This window comes from Polyodon spathula, chromosome 4 (genome assembly GCF_017654505.1).
Source record: "Polyodon spathula isolate WHYD16114869_AA chromosome 4, ASM1765450v1, whole genome shotgun sequence".
In the NCBI taxonomy this organism is placed as follows: domain Eukaryota; kingdom Metazoa; phylum Chordata; class Actinopteri; order Acipenseriformes; family Polyodontidae; genus Polyodon; species Polyodon spathula.
In genome coordinates, this window is record NC_054537.1 from 19,919,254 (window position 1) to 19,939,696 (window position 20,443).

General features: G+C 39.4%; 1 protein-coding gene across 2 annotated transcripts in view; it reads right to left on the minus strand.

Annotated features, from left to right (window-relative positions):
- The window catches only part of LOC121314293 (potassium voltage-gated channel subfamily H member 2-like), a 152,522-nt gene that overhangs the window by 25,271 nt on the left and 106,808 nt on the right, over window positions 1-20,443 (minus strand). The gene's annotated exons all lie outside the window — the stretch shown is intronic.

Below are 20,443 nucleotides of genomic sequence, written 5' to 3' on the forward strand. Positions count from 1 at the left end.
TATAGGGAGTAAACTGTTTAGTTTAATTCTGAGTTAAAAGATGATGAAGCATAAAGAGATGCTGTTTGAAATATAAAATAAGAACCTTAAACAAATAATAAAAAAGTAATTTTAAAAAGAATAGAAGATGGGTTTTAAAAAGGTAAACCTTTATATCTTGCTGTGAGCCTGTCTTAAAGTCGTGCCAGAAAGTGAAGGGATAGTTGGCATGAAGAGCGGAGTTCTCTTATCAAACAGCGTCAAGGTTAGAGAGTGTTTTCTCACCATAGAAAAATTGGAAAAAAACCTTGATTAAAGCTGGAAATTGGAAAGCTAAGTGCACAGCTAGCGAACCGGTTTTAGCTGGTTTGTGTGCCGCTGAAAAAAATAGGAGGTCGTCCGCAGTTCAGCTGAGTTCATCTAACTGTTCTATGCATGAACTTAGCTAAAACTACCGAATTCGTGCTGTTGGAAAGCTTATGGGATAGTATTACACTTGTTCCCTATAATATCTGTTAAGCACGCGCCTGTAAAGAGAGAAGGAAAACTAATCTGAAGAATAGAATGGCATGAGGGAATATATTATTAGACATTAATACATATAATCAATATAATCATAACTAATAGTGTTGTATATATTTCAGACAACACTCATGTATTCAAAATAATATTATTCCCTTTGCCTGCACATATGAAATAAAGGAACAGCAAGGGTCCTGTGGGGACAACAAGAGTCCAGTGAACTATGTTTCACCTAACTTTTTAGATAGAGGAGGGGTCAAGAGATGAGCGGGTGAGATCATGATCGGATGTGTGGACCAGGTGTCATAGCTTGAAAAATTGCTGACACAAGGCTCCAAATTTTTAAGCTGTTGTGTGCCAAAGAGATAAGAATTGGACTTGATAAAGATTCTCCATGTATTCCTATGGAGAGGAATCCTATAAAAACTCACACTTTTCGCAAAGGTAGACCGCGTGTGTTGGAATTTGGTGGTCTGATCAACCTACCTTTCCAATATTAAAAGCATTTTAATAAACCGAAAGAGCATTGCTCTGATTCATAAAACTTAAAATGAATGAGTCTTGAGTGTCTTTCTTTCCGATTAAATAAAGGTTAAATGGACATACTTACAGCTCATCCAGTGCTCGAACATAAACCACTAGGAGTTTATAACATCTCTGTCCTCCTAACGTCTCCCCTGAGTTAAGAGTGTGCAGAGTAAATAGAAAATAAATAAGACCGAATAAAAAGAGTACGTGAAAATCTGCAAAATGCAGCAGACGTGACACTAGACAATTAACACAAAACAGATCACAGTGCCACATTGAGAAGTTATGATACTTACAGGACAATCAATTTTCGTTAATATGAATTTCAAGGGACCAGCAACAAATGTTGCATGACAACACTAATTCATATTATTATGAGTAGTCTATAAGCCAAATGTATACTGTCAGTTTTTACTTAAGTTAGTCAGGGGTGCAGTGCTAAATTGTGCACAATTACAAACCACCTGCACATTAACAGAATAGGTGTGTTTCCTATTCCTATACAGCTCTTCAGAATGAGCTGGAGGGGTTAGCGACACATGTGTGCAGACTATTGTTCCCAATAGGTTATGGAAAACAGAAATGTCATAGAAAATTTGTTTTCATGGCTTGTAAATACACCCTGACTGTAAGGAAAAATAGGTATTTCGGTGTTCGCCTGAAAAATGCATTGAGCACAACTGCCAACTTACGAGCAAAAGTGGACTGGGAAATGTCAGCAACAATTGTGACTGTTTAAAGCTTTCAAAAGTTCTTAACTCACTGATGCAATTGTAAGTGTGCAATTGCCGGCAGTTTTTGTACATCTCATTATAATATATGAAAACCATCATTTGCACCATCTCCCTATCCTCCACACGCATTTATGCAGGAAATCCCATAATTACATATTCATCTAAGGCTGAACCGCAAAGAAAAACTGCTGCCGCAAAGCATTCCCTAAAAAGTGGCAAATAGCATTGCGCATGTTCAGTACATTTCAGCCTAGACTTCCATCTCATTTGCAACTGGTTTGCGACTATATCGACAGCTGCCACATTTTAGTACATCTACCCTTTCGAGTTCTTTATTCTTGAACTGGAAATGGATGCTTTGTAGGTATATAAACTGTTTGTACCATTTTAAAAAAAGGCTTTAAATCACACCAATTAATAGCACTCTTAATGCTGTATTTCTTATGCTATGCATTACAACAGCTCCACCTTATTGACTGGAATGTATCGTACTGCTGTGTATCGATAATGACTCATAGAGTACAGTGTAGCCGCCTGTCTTTGGCTTGGGCCTGTCACGATGTCTAGAGCACCAGACCTGCCACCACATACAGCCACATTAACTGATTCATACCCCTCTCTCTTTGATGAGCTAGACATAACTACAGTAGTACAGACAGAGCCTGGTATTGTCAATGGACTCTGAACTGGACACAGAGAAACAACACGTCCGCAGAGCTTTGATCGATATCAGAGTTGTATTCCCTATACAACCAATCTTTAAAAAGTTGGACCCACTTGCACAGCAGTTCGATCCATTCCTGGATTTACTATGACACACCTGAGCTTAATACCTATACAGTGTTGCGAATCAAGCTTGTACTAAAACCTGGAAGGGGTGAAACTGCTATGTAGTAGGAGTCTTATTTCCATCCCTGGGTGGGGATGGGAACCAGTACAGTTAACACCTCTTAAGAGGTCTGGGTCCAATGTAGTTTTTTGAGGAAGATAAATGATTTCAGAGGTATACATCTGCCTGTGTTCCTGCTTGTATCCTCTGAGAAACACATCGTGGGCAGCAATGTTAAAAGCTTATTGCTTAACTACAGCAAACCATGCCCTACCGACTCACTTTTTTACAATAAAATGGACAGCAGTCCATCTTTCTTCACTTACGCAGAGAAAGTAAACTCAAGTAGAAAACAAACTGGAATAATTTACCATGAGAACAGGTGCAGAGAGAGGTACAGTGCGCAAGCATCTGTTTAACGTATCATGTAATGTAGATTTAAACAGGTATACATAAGCCTTTGCAATATTGGTTGCTTGATCTGATTTTCAGAATTAAATACAAGCTCCAGCACAAACTATATTTGCTCAGTAAGGCAAAGCACTACTGTAAAAAAAGATTAATGATCTACAACAAACACACACTCTTACAATATTGCAGTGTTAATGTGGGACAATCTCATGTGTATCTGCCTTTCATGGCCTCATTAATCAGAGTTAAAAGTGCAAACATCTGGCACTATAACTCGTTGCCTGAGGAGTGGACCTTGGTGCTGTGCAAAGACCTGTGTAGAAGACTGAAGTATCCATTGTCACATATCTAAAGCTATTGCTCTCTCCAAAACACATTTCTCAGCTTTACAACTGTCACTTTGCACCTGAAAGCACTAAAACACACCATTATATGCTATCCACCACTGTCACCCTGTACATTCATATTGAGGAATCCAGTATAAAGCAGTTATTTCTCTGTACAGTTATTCAAACAATTGTTCAGAAGAGTCCTGTGCTTGCAGTGTTTGATTGATCTCAACATAACTATTTCACTTATGAATTTTACCTGTGCAATTACACCCACACGCTAAAAAAGATTCTTCACTTGTATATCACAACGGGGCATAGGTTAATCAAATCAACACCCTAAGTTTCTTTTAATTTAAAACTGGAAGATGTCATTATACTATTTATCAATGCAGGTAGTCCGCAAATTGTACAGAACTGCCAGCCATAAGCAGGGGTTTTATAGAATTTTATTTTTAACACTCAAAAGTGTTGTGTGCTGCTGTGTTTGAAAGGGCATTTGGCGGAAGATAATTTAGATTGTTAGCATGTTAGAGCAGATCTAAATCAGCTGTGTGTAAAGATTAACACCGCTGCATCTGCATAGCGAACGTAGTTGTGTCTTCTTGGCAACAGGACTCTCTACAGAGAAAACACATTATCTGAGGGATTATTAACACACAACGGACACACTTGTTCAGCTGCTGGTCAGACACAAAGAATATATGTTGAAAAGGAGTGAGTCTAGGAGACAGTGATGTAAGAGGAAGACTGCTCACTATTACTTGGTGTGCAGTAGTCCTGCAGAATGTGCAGGACTACACCTTTGCAGTTTTAAACTGTAGTTATTACAGTGACCTAGGCTTCGTAATAAGGATTAATAATACCTGAAATTACATCATGAAATACTCTGGAAAGATACAGTGAAAGTCTTTACGACTTAAAATCAACAATCCAGTTCAGAAGTTTCCTAAGGCAAGCCCTCTTCTGTGTTCACTTTGTTGGTTATGTTGCCGTTGGAGTTCTCCCAGAGACAGATATATTTATTTCCCTTTGCTTTCCAATGCGAACAAGGAATGCAATAAAACCGCAGCCTATCACTTTAAAAGCAAATGCATTTCTGTTTAAAGTCAAAGAATAACCTTCTCAAAAATGTATTACTGTAAATACCAATACAAACAAAAGCATCATTATTAAATAACCCTTGAGTGGTAAATAAATATAAAAAATGCCTTTCGAAAATGTCCATATGGTTCACGTGACCATTCACCCTGATTTTGAGGAAGCCTGGTAAAACGCAAATGGAAGGGCAAAGGGTACTGTCCCCTTCATGCTGTGATTTCAAAGGGAGTTTGAGCTGGGTGCTGTTAGCGCTGACCAGTGAAGAAAAAGAGGGATTCGGAAGCTACTAGCAAATCAGGAGCAACTGATATTCCCTTTAAGAAAATGATAGCCCTATTTGCCTTTGTTGTGATCTTGATGAACAAAAGGCTGTTCTTTTGTGCCATGGCACCATTTGTCAATGAAGCATTTAGATATTTACATTCATTTAACAAGTTTGAGACACTGTTCTGTTACCAAAATCCCTCAAAGCTAACATGCAAATGAGGGCAAACCCCAAAATTATGCTGACCACTGACACTAATGCAGACGGAAAAGGACTGAGTAAACTATGTCACCAAAATTGCATTACAGAGTGAAGGCAGTTTGCTCCCATTTGTCAAGTGTTTCTTTCATCAACACCAGGGGTAAACACATCTTGTACTTGCAATCCAGGTTTGCCCCGTCATCACAAACAGGCCCATAATGTACACCCCATTCAAAATGTAAGCTTATTTGAACATCTCTCCAGCTCCTGTTGCTTCTTTCGCCAGACATGTAAAATGTCTGTGTAATTGTAAGAGCTCATCAGCGCCATCTAGTGAGCAGGTCTTGTGTACAGCTATTGAGAAAATTATCTCCTGGATGCCTCAAAGAAGAATAAACACAAACAGTAATACAACAGCAATGCACATTATAATGTAAAAGGTTGAACAAGCTGTACAGAAACAGGTCAATTAGATATTATTAAAATCACCACAAACTTGACTTAAATAATATCAATATGGAGAGCACAGCATTGCTTTTGGGAATGCCCCAAACTGTACAGCAGTGGACTATCAACCGCACATAACATTAATGCATTAATGCAGGCCTGAATACCACTAATGAATATGAAGCTTGAGATAATAATTGCTAAATGGCACAGTTGACAGCAGCTTCACACGGCACATTGTAATGTTAAGTGTCATTTTCATCAAGCGTAATCCTCCTAAAAGAATTTCCCCAAAGGTTTCCATTACATTATTTAAACTTTTTGGAGGGAATTTTGGAGGAATGTGAAAAAAAACCCACCAAGGTGAATACTGGAGCCACTAATTCAACTAACTGAGTCATTTACATTATTGTAATAGCAGTTTGTTTTCCTTTCTTGAGAACAGGTGCTAACTTGGTGTGGTGGTAAATGCTTTGTTAATATGGCCCTAGCCCTTATAAAAGTTTACCACAGTAAAAGCATGGCAAAATGTAACAAAGCATGTTTATATATATATATATATATATATATATATATATATATATATATATATATATATATATATATATATATATATATATAAAACAAAGCACGATAAACTGTGGTAAATGTACAGTGTACCCATAGGAAAACTGCAAAATTACTGTACACATTTAGTGTGGGAACCTTTATAAGGGAAGTCTCTTAAGAAAGTCTCTCTGGTCTCTCATGACAGTCCCTCTGGTCTCTAGAAATGCATCAACACAGCTGCTCTGGTGTTTTACTGAAAAAGAAAATATTAACACAGTCCAGAGGACAGAGAAGACGCCTGAGGACAAACTGCGATGTGGACAGAGAAGGGGTTGTCAATTAAACACTCCCTTGCAGTGCTGCAAAGTTTAGAGCTTCAAGCTAATCATCACAATAAAGTCCTGAACCTTAAATCTCAAACAACCTATAATATAAATCTGATTTTACTACAGTACATTCAATGAAAAATGTTACCAAATAAGAAAGCTAAAAGAAGTAGCTTGAAATTAAATCAGTATATAGAAATGAAATGAATATGGTAGCATTTCCATCCGCTAAGTGCATGTCTGCTTTGCAGAAACCATTGATCTTGAAGCTGCCAACGTGTTTTTTATTTTTTATTTTACATATTGAAATTGCTGTTCCCATTCCAATTTTTTTATCATTTATAATTGTTTCGTTTTCTCTTACTTTTGTCTTTCTGAGTGGTCCTGTGTTCTGTTACTCCAATATGTTTTCTCTGCATCTGTCTTTGGCAGTGAGCTTGCTTGAAGAGTCCAAACTGCCATGTACTGAACAGGCATAAGGGCTACTTATTGAGTTTTTATCAGTTTTAAGCCACAAATGATGATGAGTGATCTAATAACTTCCTGTTATCCACAGGTTATTCCTCATGCGTTTCATAAAACTGACAGAACACAAGATTCCAAACAGTAATTTATTTCTACCATATGTTTTAATAAAATGTATTATTTTATGTGTAGGATATTACTCTATATTGTCCAGTACTCACTAAACTGAAAATAATCCAATACACACTTCCAATAGCAAGCTGTCTGCACCCCTGGTTTTATTTTTATCTCAGGGTTGTGCACCAAAGCTCAGGGGCATATTCTTTAAAAAGACTTCTTAATTATACAACTTGAAAGAGGTACGGTAGGATTAGAAGCTCACGTTTCTCTCATCTCAATGCTTACATTCATTTTATTCCATGTCTTGAACAATTACTGTTGGTTTTAAACTTACATGTTCCGTATTTCAGAATACATCCACCTCTGATTGTTTTCTTTGTGTAACAAAGAAGTGACACACCTGAGAGAGTTTGAGCTCCTCCACAAACTTCCATTTTGCAAAAATTGAAATAAAAAATAAAAATTGATACAAAAAATTGGAACCAAAATGGAAAGATTGTAAATGAATGAATCAAAACAGTGTGGGAAACTGGCATTCTCTTTGAGGCTGAGATCATTCCAACATCATGATGTTATTAACGTGATATGAAAGTTCACATTGTGGGGAGTATTTTAGAAAATTCCCTGACGTTACAGATAGCAATCTCAAGTCCTCTGTAGAGAATGACTACCAAACAAGGGCATGTTTCTCAGTGAGCCTTGGTGGGTTTATCTCTTTCCCTCATTCCCTCTCTTCTAGGGGAGTGGGAATCTGTAGAAAGGGAACCCCATTGTCTCTCCAAACAGAAAGCCCCCATTTGCTCAGCTCAAATCCACCGCTACTGTCCCTCTTAGTCCGGGGGAGCTACCAGGGCACACGCAGGCTCTGATAACCCCTCTCCAGTGATGCTAACGGTCAGGAGGGTCAGAGCTGGGGTTCAGAAATTGTATTTCTTGCCACCAGACTAGACCACACTGCCAAGTCTGCAGCTGTTTTTTCCATCACACTCAATCTCTCTCACACTGACACACTTTTTCACATCACTCCACTCACTTTCCCAAACACACAGACACACACACTCTCTCTCTCACACTGACACACTTACATTTCACATATTCTCTTTTTTCACACTCTTTCTCGCACCACCTCATCCCTCCCCACACACACACTCTCTCATACTGACACTGACCCATTCTCTTTTTTCAAAGTCTTTTTCTCACAACACCTCACTTGTTGTCCCCCACACTTTCAAGCTTTGGGCTCTCTCTCTCCCTCACCTCTCTCCCCTCGGTGGGCAGTCTGGGGGTCTCACTGGCACAGCGGAAGGAGCTCTGGAGTCCTGGGGGACATGGCATGGGGTCACGAGGAGAAAGAGGAGGAGGAGGAGGAGGAGGAGGAGAAGACAGCATTGGGGTCATGCTCAGTTCATTCAGCAGCTTAAGGACGGGTGGCAAGATCATCGTCTTCACCATCACACCAAGGTGCCGCAGTGTCACGTCACACACACCGGGGCAGAGGCTGGGGCTGGGCAGCAACCACAGACAAACAGACTCCAGCTTCCGGGGCACGTAGCCACCGAGAAACACCACTCATAACACAAGAACCAGAACTACACGAGTATTACCCCAGACAAATAAAAACACAACAGCAAAGCACCTGAGAGATACAAGGGCTTCTTCTGTTTCCTAGGACAGCGAGTCTAGGCTATACACCAGTCGAGCAAATTATACACAGCTGCTGCCATTGCTGCTGGGAGAAAGAGATCTTGGGTAAGAAATCAGCATGACAGGAAAAAACACACACACACACAAACACTGAGACATGGGAGAGAGGGAGAGAGAGAATACAACAGAAGGAGGGAAAGAGATACTGACAGACAGAGAGAGGGAGAGAGAACACAGAAAGAAAAGAGGAATGGAATGTGTGACAGAATAAACAGTTAAAGAAAGAGTGACAGGGAGAGACATAGTGCCTCAGAGCTGCACAATTATTGTGGCAGACATTTTTCCCAGCATTCTGACATTACTCTTCAGCTAAATGCTTCTCTCTTGGCAACAACAACAGCAAATGCATAATTCCCAGAAAGCAAATGTACACAAACACAAATTAGCGAATATCAATAGAGAAAGCTCTAATAACAGTGTCGGTGCCGAGCTCGGTGAAGTGATGTGTAAAACATCACCTGCCGGCACTTAAAGGAGATGGAGAGCAGAGAGCGAGAGAAGAGCATTGGAGGAGAGCCCATCCCAGCTTTCTCTCATTCCTCTTATAGCAACCCTGTGCTATGGAATCAGCACACAAGAAACTTCACAGTGTGAGGAAGTTAGCTACAGGCTGAGAGGAATCTTTATGATTATATCGTTACTGTTATCAACAATGTATCTATTCCAATAACATATTTAGGATTTGCTATCCATCCACCAAGAAAATGATTTTATACAGATTTGTTCTTGCTGCCAGTGCCCAGTTAAGTAAGAAAGTCGTAAGGCCTTTGATCCCCACCGGCTTAGAGCAGCACAGTAGGCAAAAATGTTTTCTTTCTTTTCACAATTGTAAACAGCAAAATGGCCCATAAGAGCAGGCTTCTTCTTCTTCTTCAAAAAAAAAAAAAAATTCTATACAGCAAATAACAACTGTAAATGCGTAATAATACCAGCTATTACATTGGCATATATTTTTCAAGTACTCTTCCTTTACCAGTTGCCTGACAGGCCTGACACAGACATAATATGCAAAATAACACCCTGAACTTGGTGTTTGTGAATTAATTATATAAGTAATTTTAAGTTAAGTACTTCAATAGTTCAATCAAAGGAGAGGAATAATATACAACTGATTCATTATACAGTGCATTTCACACAATGCTTGGTGGAGTCTCACTCAGTTTATATGTGGAACTTGGAAGCTCTGAAGTAGTGTAATATTTATAGTGTTTACATATACTCACTCCAAACCCACTCTTAACATTCAAGTCAAGTCATGAAGGGGTTAACACAGCACTCCCATCACAGACTATACCACACACACAGGAGCAGTGACAGCACTCCCATCACAGACTATACCACACACACAGGAGCAGTAACAACACTCCCATCACAGACTATACCACACACACAGGAGCAGTGACAGCACTCCATCACAGACTATACCACACACACAGGAGCAGTGACAGCACACCCATCACAGACTATACCACACACACAGGAGCAGTGACAGCACACCCATCACAGACTATACCACACACACAGGAGCAGTGACAGCACTCCATCACAGACTATACCACACACACAGGAGCAGCGACAGCACTCCATCACAGACTATACCACACACACAGGAGCAGTGACAGCACACCCATCACAGACTATACCACACACACAGGAGCAGTGACAGCACTCCATCACAGACTATACCACACACACAGGAGCAGTGACAGCACACCCATCACAGACTATACCACACACACAGGAGCAGTGACAGCACTCCCATCACAGACTATACCACACACACAGGAGCAGTGACAGCACACCCATCACAGACTATACCACACACACAGGAGCAGTGACAGCACTCCATCACAGACTATACCACACACACAGGAGCAGCGACAGCACTCCATCACAGACTATACCACACACACACAGGAGCAGTGACAGCACACCCATCACAGACTATATCACACACACAGGAGCAGTGACAGCACTCCATCACAGACTATACCACACACACAGGAGCATGCTTCTGAGACAGTCCTGATAGGGCTGTTAGTTAATTTCCTGTACTTAAATGGTCATTGATCTGATGTGTGTGTGTGTGTGTGTGTGTGTGTGTGTGTGTGTGTGTGTGTGTGTGTGTGTGTGTGTGTGTGTGTGTGTGTGTGTGTGTGAGAGAGAGAGAGAGAGAGAGAGAGAGAGAGAGAGAGAGAGAGAGAGAGAGAAAGAAGAAGAAGAAGAAGAAGAAGAAGAAGAAGAAGAAGAAGAAGAAGAAGAAGAAGAAGATTATTGCTTTGATTGATTGCTCTAAACACAGGTTTGTTCTTGCTGCCGATGCTCAGTCATGTAAGAAAGTTCGGAGGCCTTTGATCCCCACTGGCTTAGTGCGGCACAGTGGGTGAGTGTCAGGTCAGTCAGAAACCTTTTCCACCTGCCTGCATTAACACAGCTTCAGACTAGAGTGCAGCAGCCAGCAAATAGAGGGAAAATCCAGTGACTAGCTTCAGATAAACCCTTCTCCCTGATTGGAATTACACAACAGGAACACTACCTACCCTCACTTGTCCAGCGAGTTTAATAAGTCACTCTCAGAAATGCCTGGCCATCAAAGTACATTTTCTAATTAAATGATTTATTGGAAAATGCAATGTTAAAACACACCTGCACCTATTCAGGGTCAGGTCTACATTATCTGCCAACTGTATTGAGCTCCCATAAAAAAATCAAGGTCATTGGTCACTTAAAGGGGCAACAGTAATATAAAGTAAGCATACAGTTACGTAACTGTTAAAAGTGTAACAGAGATATAGAACAGGGTTCGTTATATCAGTTTACTGTTTAGCTTTATTGTGAATCCTGCACTAACACACTCGCTCCCTCACCAGCATGCTCATCCACTACTACACTTATACATTCACAATTACAAGAAGGAAGTGTAGGCACAAAGCATCCCGTTATGTCATAATGTGTTATAAAATGCTCCTTAAAAATGTTTTCAGCTGTAAATTTTCATGTTTTACCTTTGGTTTATTAATGTTTTACCATACCTTTCAGCTTCACAATGGTTACATATGCTTTACTAAGCTTTTACTATGCTCTATTACACATGGGTTACTGAGCCTTTAATCTTGATAACAGAAGCAGAAGCCAACACTACCAAAGGTTGCTCCCGTGCACATCCTCACAAAACAAAGATGTTGTAAGAAAATACGTAACAGTCTGTGAGTATTGTTCCATGAAATAACTTACTCTTACTTCCATGTACAGTCTATTATATGTTTGCAGTTATCTTTTAAAATAATTTAAGATATATCTGTACAGCTCTGCAGTTAAAAAGGGCTCAACCTTCATATAAGAGGGAGTCTTGTTTGGAAGGATTTGAAATTGATCCTGCAAAAGGGTTCAGTCATGTAGAGGCAGAATGCTTGCTTCAGGCACAAAGTGTGTGGTCTAGTGGTTAAAGCTGAGGGACTGGGAGGAAGACAGTATGGTCTAGTGGTTAGAATTGAGGAACTGGGAATGAAGTAGTGTGGCCTAGTCAGTAGTTAGAGCTAAGGAATTGGGAGAGATGCAGTGTGATCTAAGAGCTGAGGGACTGGGAGGCAGTGTGGTTTATGGGTTAGAGCTGAGAACCTAGGTGTGGGTAACTGTGATAATGAAACAACACTATTTTGGTTAACTCTGGGTTAATAAGCAGTTGTTTACCAGTTTTGAACAATGAAATGTGGTTTGGATTGATTGCGATGTACCCATGAGTAGTAAGCTAAACAAAGTCTCCAATGTGCTGGTCTGATTAATTAGATCAGCACTCAAAGTGTGATTTGACTGCAGCTATGAGGGGTTTTTTTTTGCCCATGAGAAATCAATCAGGTTTTCTGTCAGTCCCTGGACTAGCTAGAGTTTTTTGTGAATATAAACACAGAACCCCTAGGGGCATAGTGTAAAGAATGTGTGGAAAAATGAAAAGTCATATGTACTCGTTAACAGTCTTGAAACAGGGCAATAGTTTAATAATTAAATGCACAAATGGATTACATGTGACAATTGCACACAAGCTTGATTTAGAAGTATTTTATTGAAACAAGTTTTGCTATCTTCTCTTGCATCTCATAGTGTTCTGAGTGGCAATGTTTTTACTAGCACTGCCTAACAAACGCCTTGCTTGCACATATGTGAATGCTGACAGCCTGCTGAATGTGTGTCTGTGCGAGTGTGTGTGTGTGTTTGTGTGTGAGTGTGAAATCTGTAGGTACCAGTGGTAGGCTGTCAGCAGCTTTCCCTCTCTCCTCTCTGAGCTGAATTCACACTCGTGCTGTGTGACAGTTTGCCAGTTTTAGCAGCTGCCATTTTCTGATAGAGGCTTGACATCCGCAACAACACCAATGACAGAACGAGCTCAGGGATCTGTCTCAACTCAATGCTGGGCCTGAACAAGACACACTGAACACCCTGGGCCAAAGCAGTTTACTCCATTGTTTTCTACAAGGAAAAATATACTTTTAAATGTTATAAAAATAAACAACCACTGTAACCCTTAGACCACACTGCCTGCCTCCTGATCCCTCAACCTTCACCAGCAGACCACACTGTCTCCCAGTCATTTAGCACTAATTATATATATTTTTTATACAGCATATATGGGTTCCTATCTGTGTTCTATAGTAACCATAAACCTATATACACTCTGTAAGAAGTTATAAGCTAGTTGTACATTTTAACTTAAGGAGAGGTCAAACGTCACAGGCAAGGTCATTTTTGAATAGAGCACATATGTTTTCTACATGTGTTTCATAGTAACCATTAACCTATGTGCATTTTGTAAGGAGGTAGAAGCTAGTTTGGAATTTCATTGTCCCCAGGATGATGCCTACCAAGTTAAGAGTTAGTTGGTTAAATGGTTTTCAAACAGAAGCAGTTTGATGTTTGGGGCACATTTTGGCGAATATGATGGCAGCCATTTTATGAGTAAAATTTATTGCAGCCACTTCTGTTTAGCATACTTGAAGCGGGTTTGGTTGCTGATGATGTGATGCCTACCAAGTTAAGAGTTAGTTGGTTAAATGGTTTTCAAACAGAAGCAGTTTGATGTTTGGGGCACATTTTGGCGAATATGGTGGCAGCCATTTTATGAGTAAAATTTATTGCAGCCACTTCTGTTTAGCATACTTGAAGCGGGTTTGGTTGCTGATGATGTATTTGAAGTTTCAGATTAATCGGTTCACCACTTCCCAAGAAGAACATTTCTAAAAAAATGTGTCAGGTTGCTATCAACACATACTGAACCTGACACAACACATACTGAACCTGACACAACACATACTGAACCTGACACAACACATACTGAACCTGACACAGCACATACTGAACCTGACACAACACATACTGAACCTGACACAGCACATACTGAACCTGACACAACACATACTGAACCTGACACAACACATACTGAACCTGACACAGCACATACTGAACCTGACACAGCACATACTGAACCTGACACAACACATACTGAACCTGACACACACATACAACACATACTGAACCTGACACAGCACATACTGAACCTGACACAACACATACTGAACCTGACACAACACATACTGAACCTGACACAACACATACTGAACCTGACACAGCACATACTGAACCTGACACAACACATACTGAACCTGACACAACACATACTGAACCTGACACACATACTGAACACATACTGAACCTGACACAACACATACTGAACCTGACCTGACACAACACATACTGAACCTGACACAACACATACTGAACCTGACACAGCACATACTGAACCTGACACAACACATACTGAACCTGACACAGAACCTGACATACACATACTGAACCTGACACAACACATACACAGCACATACTGAACCTGACACAACACATACTGAACCTGACACAGCACATACTGAACCTGACACAACACATACTGAACCTGACACAACACATACTGAACCTGACACAACACATACTGAACCTGACTACAACCTGACACATACTGAACCTGACACAACACATACTGAACCTGACACAACACATACAACCTGACACATACTGAACCTGACACAACACATACTGAACCTGACACAACACATACTGAACCTGACACAACACATACTGAACCTGACACAACACATACTGAACCTGACACAACACATACTGAACCTGACACCTGACACACAACACATACTGAACCTGACACAGCACATACTGAACCTGACACAACACATACCGAACCTGACACAACACATACTGAACCTGACACAACACATACTGAACCTGACACAACACATACTGAACCTGACTCAGCACATACTGAACCTGACACAACACATACTGAACCTGACACAACACATACTGAACCTGAACCTGACACAGCACCTACTGAACCTGAAACAATTGTCCAAATGTCTTTTCAAATATCATTCAAGATTTCACGCTCTACTAGAGTTTTCAAATTCAGACTCATTTCTCGCATACTGTTCATGTTTTATGTATTAAAGGGTATTTCATATGATTTAATACATATTTTTAAACTGAATTATAGTTATTTTCTGAACAGTGCTGTTTGGTGCCATGCCATGAAGAAGCCCTTTATACATTTTGCTGTTTTGCAGGCAGCAATGTACTCTATTAAATGCCAGTGAAGTTGTGTTACAGTGTAACTGTGCTCTATTACATGCCAGTGAAATTGTGTTACAGTGTAACTGTGCTGTTTTTTTCAAGCGCAGACTCCCACGAGAAAGGTATGCTAACCATGCCAAAACACTGGGCAGCTGGCTCACTTGAGCAACAGTGTTCAGAAGATAACAGAAATATGTATGTATAGCGGATGGATGATTTCTTGTATTAGTTTCAACAGAACATTATGATGTTCCACTGGGATACGACGCAAATGAACTTCCTATGCTAAAGGATTCTAATTGCCAAAATATGTAACCTACACACTATGGCATTTAACCAAGCATATACATTATTTATTTCAATTACATTATGACTGAAGTGGAGCTGTTGGTAGACAAAAGCTTATTAAGATTTCAGACTATTTATATTAACTCTGTATTGTTATGAATTATAATGTGTTCAAGTAAAGATTTGACTAATATGAATTGAATTGGATGCAATATCTAAACATTGCATTTTAATTTTATTTTATTTTATTTATTTATTCTTTGAATGCATTTTATTTAATGTATATATTTATTACATGTATGGATATTTATTGTTTTTGAAATGATTAAATGAAAGATTCCAGACTGAAGACACATTGAATAGATGCAAACTGTTTACTCGCTGCCTGGTGTTTTAGTTCTGCTGATTGATTAACAATCTTTTCCACTCTTCCAAAGCTCCACAGCCACACAGCTTGCAATCAGCGTGAACCGTATGTCAGCAATTAAGTGAAGAGTGGAACACTTAGTGCCAGCAATTCAGCAACTGCATTCATACTGTTCGAATTTCAAACATATTGCGGTAAAATATGGAGAAAGGTTGTATCAGGGAGGTACATTGGCTCAAGAATAAAGCACAGTGTATATCCATTGCAGCAGAGATCATATGGGAAAAGGTAGTCCTAACTACTGTATGCACTACTTATTTATAAAACTGAGAAAAGACCCCCAAAATAGTGACAAAGGCGCCCCACTAACACAACTGTCACATATATATAATTAATCAAATTGTCATTCAGTGAATACAGTCTTAAACATGTATGCCAGCAGGAGGTGCAGTTGTGATGCTCTCTGCTTCCCGATCTTCAAATAGCATAAGAACAAAAGTTTCCGAACAAGAGGCCATTTGGCTCATCAGTGCTTGTTCGGTTTCTTGTAGCTGTTTGATCTCAAAACTTTGTCAAGTTGGGTCTTAAATGATTCCACTGACTCAACATCAACAACATTTCTAGGTAACCCATTCCATACCATTACCACCCTCTGGGCCATATTTTCAAGCATTTCCTCCATTCTTTAATTAACTCCTGTGTTTTGAAATGAGATACAAAACACATGCACAAACTTACAAAACATTCTAAAGCATGGGTGCTTCAAATGCCTTGGAATATATACAGTACATAACGCAGTTGTTTGGTTTTAGTTTTATAAAACAATTAGTTTTTTTTTACCTCTTTCAAAACATAGGAGTTAAAGACTGCAGTAAATGCTTTGAAAACATGGTCCTCAGTGTGAAGAAGTGTCTCCTTCTCTTTGTCCTAAGTCTATCCCCACTTAATTTCCAAATGTGTCCTCTGGTCCTGGTTTCTGTCCTGCACTTAGCAAATTTGTTGACTACTGGGTTAATTACATGAACAACATTTAAGATTTTAAAGGTTCCTAGTGATTCAGCATCATCCCGTACTCTCATTGTGTACAGCAAATGCCTTACACACCTCTTATTACAAAGCAAGAGTTTGAGCTCAAAATCCTTAATAAAATGCCAGCTCTTCAGCATCTGTCACCCCCCATCACCTCCCTTCCTTTGAACCAGCAGGCTGTGATGAGGCTCCCTTGGGCTGCAACTCTGGGGTACCTGGTACATTTCTGCTCCATCTCAGTCATACCCTGCTGTTCTGTTAATCTCCCCAGGACTGGCATTGCAGCTGCCCAACCTTTAAACACACATGACATAATGCATCTAAAGTCCAACTATCTCACTTAAAGAACAATAATGTTAGCTTGGTCAGTCTCTGTGAAATGTAAAGGACTGGCTACACTGGCATTGAAGCCATCTGTCTGTCTGCCTGCCATCGTGTATATGTCTTACAGGGTCATTCCTTATCAAGCCACTCAAAGATACACAGCACTGTCTCAGAGGTGTAAAATATTTATTGGCCAAAACAAACTTTTTTCAAGTTTCAGCTTGATTGGACACATGGGTCAAAAGTAAGACATGATAACTTTTGTGCTACACTTCAGAGGCCTCTAATTCGAATGCTATTTGACCTCTAGACTTTAATCTGGAGTAATTTGTTTTTATAGAATGAGTCCTATGAAGATTACAAATGCATGACAAAAAACAGGGGTTTAGTGTGTCTTGTAACGCTTCCTCCTTTTTGAGGTCCTATTATCTCTCTGACCCATTCTCTGCTTTCAACTCAGACTTACCTGCCCTGAGACTTCAGCCTCCTTGCACATGTCATGGTTTTTCATTTTGGAATATCAGCATACTTGAAAATGAACTGCCTCTTATTCTTGTCCTAATTACTTACAAGAAAAATGAACTGCAGCAAATTTGTAAATATGTAATTTAGGCTATTAATTCCATGAAACAGTTTTTAAAAAAACAATCTTCATGGTTTTAAAACACAGCTGCAGTAACAATTATAAGTCTTCCTGTATATCCATATAACAACTAGCATTACATAATTTATTACATGATTTGTCTTCTTCAAAATTGAACTGGATTATTATTTTATTATAGGACCCCTGTGATAATCCCAGGGTAGACATGTTTTGCAAATTAGTTTACTGTGGTTCCATCTGCACCATTATACCAATCTACAAAATCTCATTTTATTCCAGTATCAAAGTTGTATAAAAGTATAAAACAGTCACAGTTCTTCCTGTTTAAAACCCGCCTGTAGTGTCCATCACATTGGACACTTATTAAGAGATCTCGGCCACAACTAATTCACTCACTTATCCTAACTGTGTTCATATCGCTGCTGGTGGAAATAAGAAGGACCGATTTCAACTCACTGTCAACTCAGTCCCAGTTTCAGATGGAAACAAGTCTTTAGAAGGAAGACCGTCCAGTCCAGTAAAAAGTTTCTGGACACAAACCAACCACAACAGTCCGAACCATGACCTAGTGCAAAGTCAGCATGCTGGTGGAAAACATTATCAGCTGATATCTGGATAGAAATCTGAACTGAGCCAAAAAAAAAAACCTTGGGCTGGCACTGGGTTCTAAAAGGTTAAAATGTCACTTGCTTCTGTGTCACATTTTTCTCTGCTCCTTCTCTCTCTCTCTCTCTCTCTCTCTCTCTCTCTCTCGTAATTCTTTACTGCCCCGTATTTGCTTCACTGTGCATCCCCAATTCTCAGGCTTTGTTCTAAAACGCCTCCAGAATTTCAGGCCCTGTTCCAACATCATGTAATCAAATTTTGCGTCTTGGTAAGGCTGCCTGTAATTACATTTCACACCTAAAACAAACAGCTAAATCACACATACATCTGCAGAGGGAACTGACTTTTAAGCATGCGCATGCTAATACCAACACCAGCAACAAATCTAGTTAAACAAAACAATCTATTCACAAAGATTCTCTGCATTCAACCGATCCTGGGATGTATTCAGATAAGAGCAAGCTGCGTGTGTGATGGGATAGTAGAGGAAACTAGGCCTAGTGGTTGTCCTTGCTGCTTGCTAATGAAAGTGCCCAGGCAAGAAGCTCTGGGTGGGACTATGAAATATGATTACAGCCTCCTTCATTCTTCAACCTGTCGCCTCTGCCTGGGGGGAACAAGATTTTGCAGAGGGGAGGGCGCCTTATTGATGCTTTTGAATAACACCCCATTGCAGGATTGCAGTAACAATGCAATATTTTCCATTAAATGCACATGCACAAATGTAAGTTTGACATACTGACGGCTAGCCAGATGCCTACATTCAGTATGATCCCAGATTATTATGTCAGCCAATGTCCTAATAATCAATAAGTGAGGGATGACATAAACAGAAAGGGACGATATAAAATGATTGTTTGAGCTACCCACGAAGAACCATCATGTTTTCTTTGTATACCCAATGTAATTACCCAGTACTTATGCTGATGGATTTCCTTAAGTATTTATTTATTTATTTTTACAGCTGAAATTTTGCCATGAATTCAAAGCTTGGCGAAGCTGCTATTGTGACGCCACACTGTTACAAGTTGGCATCTAAAATATAATTAAAATATATATTTGGTTCCATGCTGTATAGTATTTCGATCTACATATTTGAATCTATGCAGCAAAACACTATGCAGTTTCCAAAGCAGACAGTGGCAGTGTGATTACTTAGGGTGCTGCTGCTGTGAGAAAGAATATGGTCTGTGTGTGATTCCACTGGTACGTGTGGGAATTAAAACGGTATGGTGCAGTCATTTCAGCATTACCCTGAGTGTGGTATTCCTCTTATTAAATAGGTCAATGATCATTTTTAAAACCATAGTGAAGCACTGTGATTGAGAGATACGTGTTTGCAAAATGCTTTTTTAACAGGACTGTGTAAAACTTATAAAAAGGTATTATAAAGGTTACAATGTGTGCCACACCTTTCCTGGTTTCAATTCCTAAGTCTAGACACAAAAAAGCAGTAGAAATGTACAGTACCAAACCATAAAAGTTAATATAAAAGAGATTTTACTTTTTTTTTATTAAAAAAATAAAATTTTATAACGAGAGTACAAAAGAAAGGTGGCTTTATAATTTAAATTATTAACGTCTTAATAATGATTCTGGAGACCAAAATTGCAATGAAGGCAATTCAAGTTCTGAATACATTCAAACTATTTTCTTCTAATGCTAGGAACTTAAAATCTATTCACCCTACATTTTATTTACGAAGCATTAATAACTTCATGGTTCCAGTGTGATATGCTTAAACCTTGTTTCCTCAACCACCACTGGTTTTGATCGTGGGAGAGAGATACTTAATTTGTTTATTTAATTGTTTATAGGCAGTGTTGTAGTAGGAATGGATCCTTAAAAACTCAACAAAACAAAACAAAAAAAAGGTAAAATGCTGTTTGAAATTACTGTGTTATTCATTCTTTATACAATAATGTGGCTTGACAGCTTTAATTTTAAACACCTTTTTTTTTTTCTGTTACCACTGTAGGGGCTCCATCACAACATGCACTCATCTCTTGTCAGCAGTGGCAGACCAGCAGAATACTCCTTCAAGCAGGTTTCAAATGATCACTGCTTCCTTATGCCTTTGTCTTG